Source organism: Pagrus major, chromosome 4, assembly GCF_040436345.1.
Source record: "Pagrus major chromosome 4, Pma_NU_1.0".
Taxonomy (NCBI): domain Eukaryota; kingdom Metazoa; phylum Chordata; class Actinopteri; order Spariformes; family Sparidae; genus Pagrus; species Pagrus major.
In genome coordinates, this window is record NC_133218.1 from 35123720 (window position 1) to 35142117 (window position 18398).

The following is an 18398-nucleotide window of genomic DNA, read 5'->3' on the forward strand; positions in this document are numbered from 1 at the left end:
TATCAGAGGAAAAGCGCTGGAGAACAGAGGTATTAGGCTCTAAGCTCTGCTCCATTGATGTTTTAACTTGTTGTGGTAGGAGATAAAACGATGTTTCAGTCGGTGCAGATATCCTCCAGGACTGGGCCAGAGAGAGCAGCTGCCGAGGAGGAGGAGGAGGTGATGGGTGAGCAATCAGTGATTCGGGATTGAAGGCGTGCCCTTTAAAGACCAAACATGGGAGCTTCTGAAATGTCTGTTTATCATCATCTGATGACTGGCTTGTGTTGTGAGGGAAGGCTTGGAGGAGTTAAACACTTTCTTAGGTGTTCACGACTCAAAGCACAGGTTTGGCCAAGAATGAATCACTCACACATCTTTAATCCAATCAGTTATGATGCCCTGTAAGTGAAACTAACTACCAGGACACCGAGAAACAGATTCCTCCCACTGTGTCTGTAAAAAACCATGATCCTGTACCAGACTCACATCAGTAGGAATCAGTATAGAAAAGATCAACGGCAACAGACAGTATTCTGACTGGATCCATCAAAGTTTTACGATGTCTGAACTGCTGGATATGAAACACACTGTCCAATGAGAGGACAATCCATTTCACAGGGTCACAGGCTGGACAGGAATTTAATCCATTTCTTCATGTCACCTTTTACATCCAGCTGCAGGTGATCTATTTTGAGAGACTTGTACTTGACTTAATTACCTTTTTATTTTAGGCTACCCACAACATTTCAGAGGCAAATATCTTACTTTTTCATCCTACTACATCCATATTTATAGTCACTTCTTTCTTGCAGATTAACATTTTACACAGAAAGCATGCGATCAGATCATCACCACCTGATGTAAAACCCTAAATTAAACTACCCGACAGTATGTAAAGTTGCTAAAATGAGCTCTTCCTTGACAAAATACAACACTGAACACTCACCAGGAGCTGCTCTGCTGCAGAATGAGTACTCGGTGCTAATGATATTTTCTGTGATAATTAGTTTTACCACCTGTGGGGTGTTGATACCAGCACCTTTTTAAGTATATATGATATACTTATTAGTAAACATTATGTATTTGGACATTCAGCAGATGTGCGCAACATTAACATTCATTTGAAGTTGTGTCTCTGGACACTTAATGGTTGTGAGTCCAGTATCACTAACCTGTTTACACTCTATTTTGGCCTCTACCAACTCCTGAGGGAGTTACCTGGCTCTTTAGCTGCAGGACTTCTCTGTATCCCCCAGCTGGTCCCTAACTCTGTCTGCCTGGTGCTCGGCAGGTGAAGTACAATTGGCTTTCAGACCTTTTTATTCTGAAAATAGCTGCACGGAACAGTGTGACTGCCTCCTGCGGACCTGTGTTGTAAATTATACTCCTGCTACAAGCACTAAGTGCATTGCATCTGTTGCTGTGCATCGTTATATGTTGCAAGGCCAATGTTACTGTTATGTTCATGTTGAGTAAATATACTAAACCTCAGCCTGAACTGAAACAATGGTGAAGTTGTGGGCCTGAATCCCAAAACATTTGACTAAAATACGCTGTAAGTCTTTGTGGAGCTGAGGATCTTTTCCTGTGGGCTTGTTTTGTTCATTTTGCTGATAATACTTTTGTACTATTACTTTTGTGACAGTTTAAATGCAGATCTTTAACTTGTAATGGGATGTTTTTACTTGTGTAAATGAACGGATACATCACAACCAAAGCCACCATTTAGTGCAGGAAGTTGTTGGACTGCCCGTCAACTGTTCACCTTCACATTGTGGTTGGTTCTAGATCAAAATGTGTGTGCTACTGTAGCAGAGAAGTGAGCTTGTTAGCAAGTTAATGATATCAACTTAACATTACTTCTCTAGGTATCTGGCAATATAAGTCCTGTGTCACTCCTTTTCCCACTCCACACCTACAGCACTACTCACCGACGGAGCGCAGTGCCATGAGCGAGCAACTGGCATCAGAAGACATGCCACCTACAAAGGTTCGAACGTGTCAGAGCTGAAATGTACTTCTCTCTGGCCAAATGACAAAGCCGTTTCATTATCGCTGCACTTTGCATGGTGATGTCTTCTGTATTCATCTGACATTTCTGCTTCTGGCTCCGTGTCCTAATTACACCTTATTAGTCCGTATTGTTTGTTGTTTGTATCGAGAACAGGGTAATTACAGGCTTTAGATTTATGATACGGGTCGTGGAGGTTTTTTTCCTTTTTTACTTCTGACAATGTCGCTGCAGTTCCCTCAGCTCATCAATAGATGCTGATAAAGGTCACACATGACTATGCTCCTTTAAAGCGACATTATAGTTAATGAAGCCACAGTATATTTATGAGAGGCTGACATGAGTGAAGCCAAAGTAAGAGACAAGAGGGTGTGAGACGCAGACAATAACTGTGTGATTACATTTCGTTTAAATCAGCGCTGTATTCATATTTTTATCTGTGAATAAAAAACGTGGTAATTTTTCTGACAAAGGACGATGTCACTTTGCGGTTTGCTAAGCAGCTGGGTATATTAACCTTGCTCTTGAGGAGCCCTCCTAAACCCCGTCGTGACATTCTTCTGACCTCCTAGCAGCAATTGCGTTTTTTACTGCACCTCAGAGGGGGCACGCGAGGATAGAGTTATTAGTGAAATCCATAAATTACATGATGTTCACGATGCCAAGTACGGGCTCCCCCTTCCACCTCTGACCCCTCGTGAAGGTCAGGGCGACGGGAAGACTCGTAAATCGTCGGGGATGTGCTCTCTCATTAGATGCATTTCAAATGAAAAAAGAGGACACTTCCTCCGACCCCCCCCTCCACATTAAATCAGCCGTCCCTGCACCATAAATAACACATGGTTCGGCTCATAATTGTCCGTGGCAGGAGCGCAGGCTAAGCATACAAAGACTACATCAACATTCAGCGTGATAAAACGTGAGCTCTGTGGAGGACTATTTATGACGCGAGGGCTGTGGTGCTGCATTAACACCTTTGCACTATTTTCGGAGCACTTTGCTTCTCTGCTCCGAGGCGGCAGCTTAGCAGATCAGCTCGTGCATCATCGCTTCCATCATAACATCACTCCTATAGAGGAATTTGTGAATTGGCTGAGGATGCTACATTATGAAGTGACAGATATACTGGATTATATGTTTCAGTGCAAAGTGTCGAATGATGATTCCAACAATGATCATTTGACAGCTATGAGACCTAAAAAAAGATGTTTTACTGAATAGAGCTGCTTTATCTCAGAGTAATTAAATGATGAAATTAAGGCAAAGGGATTTTTCCCCCTCCAAATGGACATACCATTCAGTGCCGTAGGGATAATACCCTCCATATAGAGACAAAAAAATTGCCAAAGTACGTTTAAAGATAAAGAGAAACTGCCTCTGTGGGGCGATGAAGTAGGTAGCTATTCTAATCCGTCTCATGTTTTAATTTGCTCGAATATTGGACTTCGTTTTCTGTGCAATCTTCAAATTCTTCCTCTCATGCTGGTATCACTGGGCAATGAACACAGCAGGAGGGGAAATAATGAACCACTCAGATAGGAAGCTGCTGAAAGGGGGGAATCAAATGTGGCACTGATTACCGTTATGACAATTCATTTTGACAACAATATATTCTCAGAGTCGATCTTACTTGGGGTACTTTCAAGGTTAGGAGATGCACAGACTTCCTAGGGCAGATTTCCATGGAAACAGAGAGTCGGAGAAGCTGTGTGTTGGGCTGTAGTGGGAGGCGGCTTGTTCTACTATCGTGTAGAGGACGAGGCCTGGCAGCTTGCATGAGAAAGGATGTGTAAACAAATGCTACCTGTCAGCCCTGAGCCCAGGGGTTAAGTGAATTATCTCGGCCGAGGCGAGGTGCAGGAGGCTTTTAATTGGCACACATCTTATTTAGATGCTGCAGAGCTGTTGACCTGGGCGCAGAGTGAGACGCTGCAGCACTCCCTTTGTGAACCACTCCCTCGCTGATGACAGTGGGAAGCTGCGGGGGTTCAAAAAGGTCCAAACAGTGAGAGGAGATTTTGTAAAGTTTTTTCTGAGAGGAGTTCACACTGGTCACAAAGTCTGCAGGCGGAGCGGCTGTACGCTGTCCTGGAGCTTGCACAGGCTTGGCTACATAAAGGAGAGGACTCAACAGGGCTGATGATGACATGAGAGGAGGGATGTGCTCTCATGTGTCTATAGCCTGAGCACTGAGCCAACTATTCAAAAGGGAAGAGAGGGCAGACACACTGTGAAGAAGGCTGCAGTTCTGAAAAACTACATGAACTTTGGTGTGTGAAACAGAAGGATGTAGACATGTAGGACTTTAGCTATAACAATATGATCATATTGCCCATTCAGATGCCAACTAATTTGCCATCAACATATTAATACCTCCATGTTATGAGTAAACCGATACTGACTTGTTTTCACATGCAAAACTTGGTTTAACGTGTCATACTGTGGTCAATAATGTCCAAATAGAAGCAAAACTGACTGCACTTAAGGATGACATTAATTTTCAAAATAAAGGACTCTTCATTCATATGCTGTTGTAATTTCAGCCCAGTTGCCAAAATAAAATGTTGGCAGTAAGCCTTACGTTCGCATACGAAACGTGTCATAGGCTACACAGCATATTGATATTTCTACAAAACAAGTCATATCATGTTCACAATGCATGTTTATGACCTGACTTTTTAAATCGGGAGGTGGAGGGGATGTTGGTGGAGTTACAGGCAAGAAGGCTGGCAAGCCAGTGACCATAGTTCAAGACTGTGTTTCAACATTTTACACCACTGGATTATTTTTAAGGAGACCCTCATTACAATTTCCAGCCATGTTTGTGGTGACAAAATACAGAGGCAGCTATTTTAAGCCAAAAACAAGATCTTTTCCAAACCCTAACCACGTGGTTTTTGTGCCTAAACCTAACTAGATGATAAGCACCACACGCCAGACCACATTCAAATCGAGAATTGAACCCATCAAGTTGCAACATAAAGAAATGTAAAGTTTCAACATGTCCGTGTTTTGCAGAGATATACTTTGCCAACGTTTATTCTGGTAATTGGGTTGAACATTTCGGCCACTGCCTTTCTGGGAGGACACACACACTAAATGTTTTTCCCCTTTCTGTATTTCCATTTAATTTTTTTCCTAAATACTCCAGTCTTAATACGTCACTAGCCATTGGCCTTGAGGCATGAATCAGAGCAGTGCTGACTTCAAAACTCTTTGTCATTACAGCTGAGAACAAAACACGGCACCCACAATTAAACCAGAATTTAAAAGTGAACTGATTTTAGTGCTCTCAACAGCTCAGCTTCCAACACTGTTAGTGGTGCATGTAACAATATTTTAACATCAGTGATCGGATGTTTCTCACCAACCTTAAGAATCATAGTTTTCATGTACAATCTTGTACCTTCGACTTTTTTTCGTCAAAGAACCAGATATTGTCTAATGGAGTTACTTATCCTCCAATAACTACATCTTTTAAGCCGACCCATGCAGTAGAAGTGCTCCAACTGTGAGTCATGTAACGTTGTGAGAAAAGTGATTCAGACTTTTACGTCCGGAACCAGGGGTGCCTGAAATAACTCCCACCCAATTTGCAACTCTACTGCAAGTCTGTCTGCCCTGGAAGAGAGACCCTTCCTTTGTTGCTCGTCCTGGGGTTTCCTACACTTCTTTCCCATTAAAGGTTGTTTTTTCCTTATCTGAATTGATGGTGTCGATGCTTGAAAAGCCCCTTGAGGCAAATTTGTGATTTGTGATATTGGGCTATAAAAATAAAATTGCCTTGACTTGATTCGACTTGACTTGTGAAATTACTCCTGCAAAACCTAGACAGTCTCAGTAACCATGCCAGACTACTCTTCATTGATTTCAGCTCTGTTCTGAAGTTAGTTATTATAAGCAGCAGACCAAAGGCAGTAAGGAAACACACTCACCTTCACTGTCATCACCAGCATCTATTAGTCCATACAAGACGTTAGACAAAGCACTTCATATATGCAGATGACACAGCCATTTCTTTGAGTCATTATTTACTCTGCTGTAGCCTATAAAAAAAATCAATAATGGGATTTCCCTTCCATCCTTTACATAAAGGCTCCAGTAACCAAGGGAGTGCTCATCGGCTCCTTTACGACACAATTTCCACCGTCCATATATCACCTTAAACAGGGACCTCATTTACAAGCAACACACATTTTGATCATCTGTAGCTTTACAATGCAGTCATCCAGTTAGTCATGCTACATGGAACCCGGTGTTGTAGTCAGGACTACCTAAACCAAGACCAGAGTGTATCGAGACCAAGACAAGACCAAGACCAGTGCGAGTCCCACTCTGCATGACACATAATAAAACGCTGAACCATAGACACTCCTCAAATCGATCTGATCCACATCTGCATGACAGCACACACAGAGGACAATCAAAAACTCATCTTCATTCACCTCTTTTATTGCTGTATATATTAGAGCCTGGCGTTATATTGGTTGGTCAATATTATCAGCTGATATTGGCCTATCACAGATATATATGTATCGTCGTATAGGTTTTCTGAAACTCTTTGGTTTTACAAACATGATGCAGGAAAAGATCCTTGGGGTGATTTGTAATTCTTAAATTTCCAGTGAAGTTTTACTGTTTCAGTACACTGATTTAATTTAAGATGGAGTTTATTGTCAAACTGTAAAATATCCTGCCTCTGTTACATCATTTGTAGAGGTGGATTTTATGTGTGGGAATTGTTCTTTGTTTTCTATGAGCAACAAATACAAACACGCCTTTTCCACGTTTAACCATCGATCTAATCAAGCATTAGGTTTTCTAGGTGACTCTTGTCTTATCTCATAGAAACCATCATTAAGTACACAAAGTATTAAACAATTACATAATACAGTGATATTCCTTCAGTCATGGTCCTGACTGGTCTTGAAGTAAAATCCAAAGTCTTCTGTGTCCGATCTCAAGTACCAAACGCTGCCACCTGATCTTATTTGCTCACACTAACCTCCTCTGTCCTAACATAACAAGCTGTTAATTGATTGACCACCCGTCCTCCTGCTGATACAGGACATTGTGCACAGGACGGTCTGCTTCACAAATCCTCCACTACATGTTTACATCCTAAATGTATAAATACGCAGCAGATGAGAACTCCAAAAAGGATTGAAAACTTGTTTATTCAGTTGGGAGGACACACCAGTTAAACAAGTGTGAGGAAAGTGTTTTCCACAGTTGGACCGTGGACGGCTGCTGGTGCTGAAATTAGGGCAACATTTACCTGAAGAGAGAGACAGAAATAAAATCCACCTCATCTACATAAACAATTCCCGGTTTCCTCGACAAACACAAAAAATTCTGTTATACCTCAAAAAGAACATTAGCATCTTATAAATGTTAAAGAGATTATTATTTGTTAAAAGTGGTAGTGACTGAAACAACACTGGTCTGGAGTTGAATAAAACGGGAAGGAAAATCTTGTTCGTTTCCAGTTTTCATTATCCACCTTTATTTTTTCTTTGATCCTGAGAGCAACCTGGTGGCTTTTATTAGAGAAGGGGTGCTGCTTTTTAAACAAATAAAATAATTTAAAACATAATTGCGCACCCACAGTGCTGTACTTTATATATTTTTTTTCTTTTTACAAAGCCATTTGAAGCTTTGCGCTCTTCGCTCTATGTGAGATTAAATGAGTTGTTTGATGACCTCTTTTGAGTCTTTTTTCCCCACAGTTTTTTTTTTGTATTTCTTCTAGATTAAAGTCGGTGCCAAATCCTTTTATGGTGACCTGTTGGTACAGTGTGCTGCGCTGAGGTGCTGTGATCAGACGCTGCTATGTCTTCGTTAAGTCTCCGTGCTCCCCTGTTCACCTCTATTTGCAGTGAGATTGGGAACTGGAATTGGCCCTGTCACTGTTTACCCTGGCCTCTCATTTGAGTTAGCTTCACGTTCTCCCACACACCCCTTGTTTTCCTGTCAGAGCACTCCTGATTACAGCAGCGACTGATGAGTCCAGACATGTGAGTAAAGCACAGGGACCGCGGCTGAATACTAAAGTGTCAGCATTACCCCCTCTGCCTGCAGTTCACGTCAGTTCAACACGTGGACATGCAGGGAGAGGGACTGAAATTACTTTGGAGCCAAAATGCAATCAATGGATCCATGTTCCTGTATTTCATTAGGTGTTTTATTTGAAGCTAAAAGAGTTTTTACACCAAGAATAGACTGTTACTGAAAGGAGGAAGACAGGAAGGAAGATGATGAAAAATAAATTGCATCCCAAAGAGTCACACAAAAAATAGAGTCACAATGAGGAGATCCAGTCTTCAGCAGAATATGGTAAAAATGTTAAACTCCAGCTCTAGTCAGAAATGTGTTTTTCTTCTTGTTCCTTCAGTCGAATATTTGAGCGTCACTGTGTAGAATGACGCAGCCTTCTAGTTTGACACTAGAAGGCTGTTTTCACATTCAAGTGCTCACTGAAAATCGGATTTTAAGAGGCATCACAAAGAGTTTAGAAGCCAATCCCGAGCCAGTATTCAGCATACGCAGGTGTGATGTGGAAACTTGAAGCCTGCAGTGGGCATACACTGAGAACTGTCGAGCAGTTAAACTTGTGAAACAAAGAATATATGCGTATTCATATATTCTGCAATTGTCAATAAGGGAGAAGAAGTAGGTGCCAGTCTTTCTGCATGTCAGACACACATTAGAAAATATTGATGCAGCCTTAAAGGTGCAATAAACATAAAAAATAAAGAAATAACCATTTTAAAACCATGTCAAAGACGTCTATGCATTGTGTTGCAGAGATATCTATTGAAATTAGCATGCTAACCAGCTAGCCCCTAGTCATTTTGTACCTCAAGAGGTAACAGTCCGACAGCAAATAATACTGAGCTCCCAGTCCATGCAGAGTCAGCTAATACGACCGCTAGCTGCATGGTTAACCAAGCTTACTAGTTAACAGCAGCTAGCTGTGTGTTAGCAGCAGCTAGTGGCAGATAGGAGTTTGAGTTGTTTAGAGTATGAATTCAAAACGTGGCCAGTTCTCACACTTTGCACCTTTAATACGTGCGTGGAGGGGATCTGTAACATTTGTACTTTTTGTACAATTTACAGAAAGCAGATTAAATTAAAGTCAGTGAGAATCTCTGGAGACTTCACACACACTGTAAAAAAAATAAATTACTGAACCATGCTGGCCAATATTAGTTCTTTGCTAACAGGGCTTAAGCTCTGTTTAAACAAGATTAGCTTCACTGTGACTGGTCACATAATTTAAACTCTATAGAGACATACACAATTGTGACCCAGTACAGATTTTTTAGCTGTTGACACCTTTTGGAAGTTGGTACTACATTTACAAATTACCTTGTGATCCGATAGCAACAAAAGGGTTCTGGAGCTGTGATTGAGATTGCAAACAAAGTGATCGAGTGTCATCACACCTGCTGTTTAGCAATGAGTTTTGGGATATTCAATCCTCTTGTTTCGGTGAGGGTCAACATACAGGATGAAGAGCAGATCATTACCTTGTAAATATGGCCAACAGGCAGTGATTTCAGTGAAGTGACAATGTTCTTTAATCCTGTATGAACAGCTCTGTGGGCTTACACACATACTGCTATTAAAAATGGCATTTAACCCTCCCTGGGAAAACTAATCCACTTCAGAGAAATACATGCCTGTAGTTGTGAATCTTAAGTCTCTTTGACACTAAAATGTAAATACCTCAGACTGACAAGCTGTCGAAAGCAAACACACATTATGAGTCTTACAGAACCGTACCAGCGCCTGGGTTCACTCCTCCGAGCCACTTTATTCCTCTTGTCAGTCAGTGGCCTCGAAGCCATGCATTCTTAACATGCCTGCCAGCTCACCTCTGGGCTCCAACGTCCTCACAAACAAGACCATTCCAGGCCTTCATAGCGACTCCTGATTAGCCCTGAGCACTTTCCTGTTTTCTTCTCACTCGCCTCTGGTCTCGCCTCTGTTATCCTCTACACTCCCCTCCATTATCATTCTTCTCCCCCCTCCAGATGCTGGTCTTTTTACTCCGGCCTACCCCGAGTGTCTTATCTCCTCTCTCCTCTCCACTCCTCTCCTCTCTAACGCATCAACCTCTGGCCTTCAGTCTCCAACCTATAATTTCCTCTCGCCCTCATCTTTGCCCCCCCAGCGTCGCTCCCCGGCTACATTCTTGATAATAAAAGAAAACAATAAAAATAGCAGCAAAGAATAAACATAACAAGACGGCTGCAAAAATCTGAACCATTACAACTCCTGCGACTGCGGCAGGTTTCTCTCTGTCTTCAGTTCTGCACGGAAATAATGACAGTAAAAGTTTCCTTCTTAGACACTTTTTTTTTTTTTTTACAGAAGCCTCTCGTCCCACAGCGCTCTGTGCTCTGACAGGCAGTGAAGTGTGTGTGAACATCTGAACAGAGCAGCACTTACTCAACCCCTGTACAGCTCTGTGCTAATGAGAGGTGTGTGTGTGTGTGTGTGTGTGTGTTTGACTGCTGCAAAGGGCTGTCTCGCTGACTGACACACTCTCATGCCTGAAATAACTCTTACACACGTCAGGTGGCTGTTGCCCCAAGGTCCCCAGAGCCGAGGTGTCATTTAAGAAACACAGTTTGGTTTTCTTGCTGCAGCTTACGTGCAGCCGACTGCCGGCTCATTGCTCTGCCTATTGTGCGGAAAACAAAAAACAAAACAAAAAAAAATCGACGCGCACCTGAAAAAAAACAGCTTTTCCGGGACAGACCTTAAGTATGACCCAAAATGATCCGGAAATCTGCAGCTAAACTGTGCAAACTTTAATACTGCACAAGCTTAAAGGGGCACTACGTAGTTTTGTAGAAGAAATTCAAACTCACTAACACTTGCAATATTAATGAGGTAATAATACAAACTCAGAAATATTTATTTTTCCATGACTGGGTAAACAAGCTGTTCTCAGAGGAAGACAAGGTCCCCAGAACACTGTTTGAAGCTAGAAACGGTGGCAGGGTCCGCCACAAATAAACAAAGTAAAATCAGTTTGTTTATTCAGTCGCGATCAGAGGAAGAGAGTTTCTTTATTTAGTTTGTTCAGGCATTAAACGTCTAGAAAGTCAATGAGGAACTTTCTCTTCTTTGTCTTCCCCCAAAACAACACAGTGCACCTTTAACAGATCCAAACCTCTGCTGATCATTAAAGAGCTCCTGGAAGTTCTGTCTTATGTTTCAGGATTCTCTCTTCAGGATGCATCTCAACCTATCTGAGCCTCTGCTTATTCCTGCCTGCTGTGTTGAAAAAAAAAAACAGCTGTTCATTAGGGAGCATAAACTCAAGTTTGTAAGCATTTTCTTTATTCTATTCCGTGCCCGTGTGAAGCACCTGGTCAGGTATTCATAAACTACAGTCTTGCCTGGAAAATCAGCTGAAAACCATCCGTAGCAAAACGTCTTCGATCCCAGCCGTCTTCCCCTGGTCTCACTGACTCTGTCTGATTACCTGGCTTCAGCATTTAAAGTGCTCATTGAGCCCCGAGCCCTCCCTCGTTCTGCTATCTCCGACTCCTTTCTTCTCCCTGTCAGGGAAAATGCCAGAGAGGTGCAGCGAGCGCCATGTCCCGCTCCCAGTGCTGGTAATTTGACAGCGAGCAGAGAGGGCGCAGAATAATTGGAATAGCATTTACGTGTCAATGTGACACTGACGGAGAGCTCAACATTTAATGTGTCCGACTGGAATGTGAGGGGGGGAAAGAAAAATTTTGGGAGATTCCTGGAGCAGATTCCACAAGTAGACTGGCTAAAGAAGTGGTGGATTAATCAGACAAACTAGACATCTGGCCTTTTGTCAGAGTTGTTTGTGTCTGAGGCTCTGGGAGAACAGACCGGAGCAATATAAATGATGATTTTGGCCGAACGGTGGTCTTGTGAACAACAAGCCAATGCTGGCCAGAGCTGGGGCTTGATGACGGCTATAATTGGACCTGACTCAGTGGGGCAGATGCATCCAAAGACAATAGGATGATATGACTGGCAGCTTTCACAGTGATCTGCTCAGACAGCCAATCTTCCTGTTATCAGCTGATGCAAGAAGTAAAACAGCAAGTCATTTTTATCTGAAAGAGTGCCCATCAAACAGCACTAACCAACAATCAAAAAGGCAGTGGGATGATATGACTGGCAGCTTTCAAAGAACTTTTTAATTGGTCCCTCTTGCCGAACAGTATAGAGTCACTGCAGCTTCCAGTGTGAGAAAGGGGTGAATCTTCCTATTAGCAGATGACACAGGAGCAGAAAACAGCACCGGTCCGTAACATCCTTCAACAAAAACATCACATACATTCCAGCAGCACTGGTGCTTTTGTCTGGACAATACAGGCTGCTACAGTATGCTGAGGAGATGCTGAGTTTGTGTTTGCATGTCAGCCAACGACAGTAAGAGAGGTCTACAGCGAAAGCTGAATGCTCAAGCGATCATCAAGAGGCAGACAAGGGAATACAAGTACTGGTTAGAGCCTCTCTCTGGTGCTGGCTGGCCAGTGAGGAACGGCTTTTTGGCCGTCCCCGTTCTGCTCTCATACCGGCTGCTGCTGCCAGTCTCACAATAGAGGGACAGCACAGTGTAATGAGCAGGATTACCAAGGGAGACTGGCAGGAATAGTATGGTATCAAAGGAAATCCAGTCAGTGTGGGATATTCAGACAGCACTCCCGTTCTTTTATTCATTGCCTGCGCACCCAGAGTGACTCAGCTCACTCTCCTGCTGTCAAACCCTGTCATTATCCATTAGTGTGTTTCTGCCTCGCCGGGGACCGCCCACTGCTGCCGCCGCTGCTGGCATGTGTGTGAAGGTGCATTCATTTTAGTGTGTGCGTGCGTGTGCTTTGTGAACAGGTGCACGTGTATGTTGTGTTGCGTACGTAGGTTAGTGTGTGCCCTTCAGGAACCTGGTAGTGGGCAGGTTTCCTGCTATGACTGTTGTAGCCGTGGTAATGCCTTGTTAAGCACTGTGAGTTTGATAAGCAGGAACAATTAAGACCATTCAAACAGAGAGGGCTGTTTGAATGGATATGGGAGGATGGCATTACATATGTGTGTTATTACACCTGGTGGTAACCAACTGGTTCAGTGCAAGTACACATTTTGTGATTGTTGGGTCTTATGTCCTTATGATTCCCTTGGAAGTTTCCAGTAAAGAACCACATAATGTGGAAATAAATGCATTTCTTTCAGAGAAAAGCTCAATTCAAGCTCAGGCTCATCATTAATTGGTGTAAGTGCTTTATCATAGGCAACTGGACTGGACTCTGTTTTCTTGAAGAAGTTTCACCTCCCATCTAAGAGGCTTCTTCAGAACTGAACAAGCCTCTTGGATGAAAATGAGTCCAGTTGCCTGCGATATAGCACTTAGTACTACCATGGCCTGGATGACTAAGAACCGTCATCAGTGTTAGAAACATAGCCAGATGTCCTTGTTTACCAAAGCAATAAATTACCATCTATACCAATTGAACTCTGACTAAATGTTCACTATTAGTATTAGTACCAATAATTATTTCCTATGTCCTATAACTTGAGTGTGGGCGAAGCAGCAAACACCAAACATGGTGTTCTCCTGGTGTACAGCTGCAGGGGCTGGACGTATAAACGGTGTGTGCACACACAAAAAAACATGCATACGCCTTTACCCACACATACACTGACATTTCCAAAGGAAGACTGTGCGGTGAGAATGTGTGTACCATACAGCAGAGCGGCAAACAGACATTGCTGTGAGAGAGAGAGATGGCTGCATGATGAGGTGGGCGTGAAATATAAGGAGAGAGCTGTAACCTCAGAGTACAACACTGTTTGTTCAGCTTGTTATGGTTTCACTGATTGTGTTATTATAAACTAAATGCAAAATTACCTCCCTGTTAACGATCTTTAATTTGATCAGGAATTTACGAAGCACTTGGCACAGACTGATCGAAAATCATTTCTGTTGGGGCGTCCCTGTAGCTCAGTTGGTAGAGCATGCACCTCATGTACAGAGGCTGTGTCCTCGCCATCATCCACTCTCTCTTCCTGTCCATCTCCTGTCAACTCTTCACTAATCCTGTTGATTAAAGGCACAAAAAGCCCCAAAAAATCATCTAACAAAAAAAATGAAATAGAGACAAAAGGATCGAGGGTAAAGACTGGAAGGAAATTAAAGAAGTAGTGTTCCTGGTGAGTTCTGAGATCAGTCAGAGGCTGAACTGAAACACAAAATTGTCTGTTTGTGGTCCGGTGGTTGAATTTGCGACGCTCAAAAAGGACATGCATAATGTAAAACCTCATACACTGACACATCAGATGACAATTTTGAATAAAAAGTGTCTTTTCTTTCCGGCTGAACACACCTACTTCACTAGGTTACCTTGCGTTCATACATTTAAAAAAAAAAAATCTAGTGAAACAAGGAAAGCATCACCCGGTGACAGGCTCTGTCACAGCCCGAAGAGTCTCTCTTCGTTTGCAGGTAGAGAATGTCAAAACTTTTCCATGACGCCTCGCCTGTCAGCCAATGTAAGTCAAGGTCTCTCTGAATTTGTCTGCCAGCGATCCGCCAAACAGCCCATCTTTCAAAAAATGTCACCTTTAGAAGGTAGCTGTCCGCTCTGTCACCATTATTGGGAGGAGGGTGGCTGTGACACGTCACTGCCTTCTTTTACCTTTACGCCTTGAATTTCTGCAAGGCTAGTTTGTTGAAACTGTAGAAGAACAATAATGCAATTTCAGCTGCAGTACAGGGAAAACTGTGATTCATCAGGAAAGGCACCCATGAGAATTACAATTTAGTCAAGATCCAAGGAGTGCTTATGTACAAGTCCGCACAATTCAGGTGAGGTGGGTATATGAGTGTGTGCGTATATGAGCATCAGGCACTGCTCCTTTTTTTCCTCTCCGCTCAGCTGTGTTCCCCGGAGGAGAACAGGCAACGGGCCAGAACTGCTGGGCTGGTAGAGATCCAGATAAGATGGACAGAAAAAAGAGAGGAGGATGTGTGCATCGGTGCATGTGTGTGTGCACGTGCCAGCGAGGGTGGGGAGGGCAAACATATATCTTGTCAGGGTGAAAAATAAAAAGAAGAGTGAAATCAGATGAGAGAGAAAAGAACAGGAAAGAAGCAAAGCAAGAGACGTGGGAGCAGAGGGAAATATATAGAGAGCAATATATTGAGAGAGAGAGAGCGAGAGAGTGAGAGGAGGGACAGATGTGATGGAAAGGAACAAAAAAATGCCTGAACGACAACAGAGTATAGAGAAAAGGGACGCAGAGAGAGTGATGGAGACAAAGAGCGAGGCGGAGAGAGTGGTAACCCAGCTGCTAAGTGAAAGAGGGAGAAAAATGGCAGAAAGAGTGTAAATGAAAGAGTTCAGCGCCTGCAGTGAGATTCTTACAGGCCTTCTGTCGGCTGTGTCCACCTGAGGGGAAGTACTTTTTGGCCATCTGTAACACACAGTGATCACTGTTTCTCGGTAACAAACACAGTCTCGGTGACGCCACCCAGGAACCGTTTGTGAGGCTCGGTGCTGGTCTTCCTGGCGGTGCTTGACTCCACCTAACTCCCGGCCAAAACTGTGGCAAAGAGGTGGAGTGTGGGTGGAGCTGTGGTTGGCTGAAAGAAGACTGGTCACTGACACCCACCCACCTAGCTTGAAGCTACTAAGTTACCGAAGGCCAACAAGCTAGGATAAAAATTAAGAGTTTGACCTCAGGTGTATTCGCCCTCAAACAGCCAGAATACCTTACTGTACATTAGCCGTAAGCTAGCTAGCAACAAGCAGGCACTAAGAGTGTTTTCTGTTCAGTTTAATGATAGCTTCTGACCAAGGCAGCACTCACCAGAGACTCAGGTTCTTTCTGTTATCTTCCAGTGTCTTTTCTTTTCCCCATCTCCTCTCCTGACATGCACAAAATAAAAGTACATTTTCCCTCCATTCAGCAGTCAAATAAGAGAGAATTAAGGCACATTACAGTGGATTTTGTCTCTTATACACAGAAGCAACATTTCCAAAAGTTTTTAAAAGTAAAAGGCTCCACATCAGAGCAGAATCCAGGGACTCTGGGTGTTTATCCCTCCAGAAGCTCCAGGCTCTGCCCACAGCTTCCTCCTCCAGAGTTTATGAGCTTGCATTAGCCATCTGCAAGGTCACTCTTTATCCAAAACACCAACATCTGTCCCTCTGCTCCAGTCTGTTAGCTCAGTTAACCGCGCAGCCATATTATTTTTCTGATATTCGCATGAAAAATTCTCAAAAAGGCACAAAATCCACAGACACGTCCGAAAGGTCAAGATCAGTTACTCGAGCTAGCTGAGGGGAAGTCCAGCAGACAGCTCACGGCTAACTGTCACTCAAAACGACCATGCCCTTGATGTCTTTAGTACCGGGCTGTAAACATGTTTATTTCTGCTCGAAAGTTATGAACACGGGCTCTTAGTTGATTGATTGAGTCACATTTGGAGCCAGCCCCCAGTGGCCAACAGAGGAACTGCAGTCTATGTCACTTCTGCCTTGGCTTCTTTTTTCAGCTTCATTTTGCAGCTTGCAGCTTGACAATAAATAGTAAGAGGTAGAAGATAGGATCCCAATTACATTACATTACATTACATTGTGTTTCTTAGCCAGCTAGCTCGCCACTCGTAAGCCTACATTCAGGAATCACTGAGATTTTGATCATAACGGACGGTCTGTAAATCCCTGCAGCTTCACTGAGAGGATGGAACAGCTGCATGCAGTCACTGAGGCGAATCTCGCTGTTGACGGTTGGTAAATAACTCAAAACTGACCTGGAATGGAACAAGCTGTAAACATAACATATGTGTGAACACAAGAAATGCTTGTTTGTATGCATGCAGCAGACTGTAGAGTAATTGCGAAACCAAATGTTCAATTACTCTTGTAATCTAATTAGTGACGAGCAATTGATTACATTTTTCAAAAGCTCGCCTTAAACTGACGGACACACACACATACACACACACACAGGCCGACAAGCACCTCGTCCTCCATATTAATCACCACCTCAGGTTATTAAGAGCAACATTTCCTTAAAACCTCAGGCCCATCAAAGGTCATGACAGTGACACGAGATGAAAGCACAAAGAGTTCGGGGTCGATTTAGTGAATTGAAAAAAAAATAAACTGAAACTTAAAAGACCATTCACATTAATAGCGGAGCTCCCCTCTGATTCAGTTTCTTTTTTTTTTATTTAGTTTTTCTCATTTGCATATTGCTCATCCAAAGAATACACGAGGTCAGCATGAACCAAGGACGACACATTCATTTGCATTTAGTATAGTCTATGTAGGATTTTCATGTAGGAGGTGTGGAGGAAGAGCGAGGTGGAATAGCCAACTACAAAAACAATTTCTTGAACGTCTCAGAAATGACAACTGACTACTGTATTATGAAGATTTGAGCAAAACTTGATAAGGGCAGTTAACTGTAATTGACTTGATCCAGTGATACTGGATTCTGATTGGCTGTAGAGTGTCAACTAACATCTCAGTGTTATAATAATAAGAATAAATAACAAATAAGAATATAATTTAAAGAAAAAAATATCTTATTTACACCGAATACACCAAGTCCATCAGCAGATCACCCTCTGAACACCACAGGATAGTGTTTTTAACACACAAGCTGCAGGAAGTAGCCCTCAGTCGCTACTTCACGCTGTAGCCAACAGCACACATGGACGATTGTTTGTTCGTGACAATCTTGCAAAAAAGCTTCTGCGAGCTGAGTGGACTAGTTTATCTCCTGCTGCTAATAGAATAGAATAGAATAGAATAGATATACTTTATTGATCCCAAGCTGGGAAATTAAGGTGTAGCAGCAGCATTACACACAGAGACGAATGACAACACAGTGAAATAAAAAGAACAACCTAGACATATTAACATAGCAAGGCAAGTTCATTTGTAAAGCACAAATCAGACACGAGGCAACTCAAAGTGCTTTACAGGCGCATAAAAATGACATTAAAAGACATTAAAAACAAGTAGGAAGACAACAAGAAACAAAACATTATAACAAGTTAAGAAATAGGAAAGTAAGCTAAAATAGAATAGGTTTAAAAGAGACGAGACTAAAGAATAGAAGTCACAGTGAAGTTCAAAGCCTTGAAATTGCTTCAGTGAAAGGCTGTGGCAAACAGAAAGGTCTTCAGTCTTGATTTAAAAGAGGTGAGAGTTGGAGCAGAGTCCTGTCTAAGTCCTATCTAGGGTTTGTCCTATTTACTGGAGTAGTGAACAACCTCTCCATTGCATAAGAACATGTAATGATTGTTCCAGCTATTAGTCAAACTCTAAGTTTTTGCCATGAAAATATTTATTCCCTATGAAAAACTGTATATTTTGATTGCAAATCATAT

At 42.6% G+C, this 18398-nt stretch overlaps 1 protein-coding gene across 1 annotated transcript in view; it reads right to left on the reverse strand.

The window, feature by feature from the left end:
- The window catches only part of LOC140995224 (carbohydrate sulfotransferase 8-like), a 135628-nt gene that overhangs the window by 5655 nt on the left and 111575 nt on the right, over positions 1-18398 (reverse strand). The gene's annotated exons all lie outside the window — the stretch shown is intronic.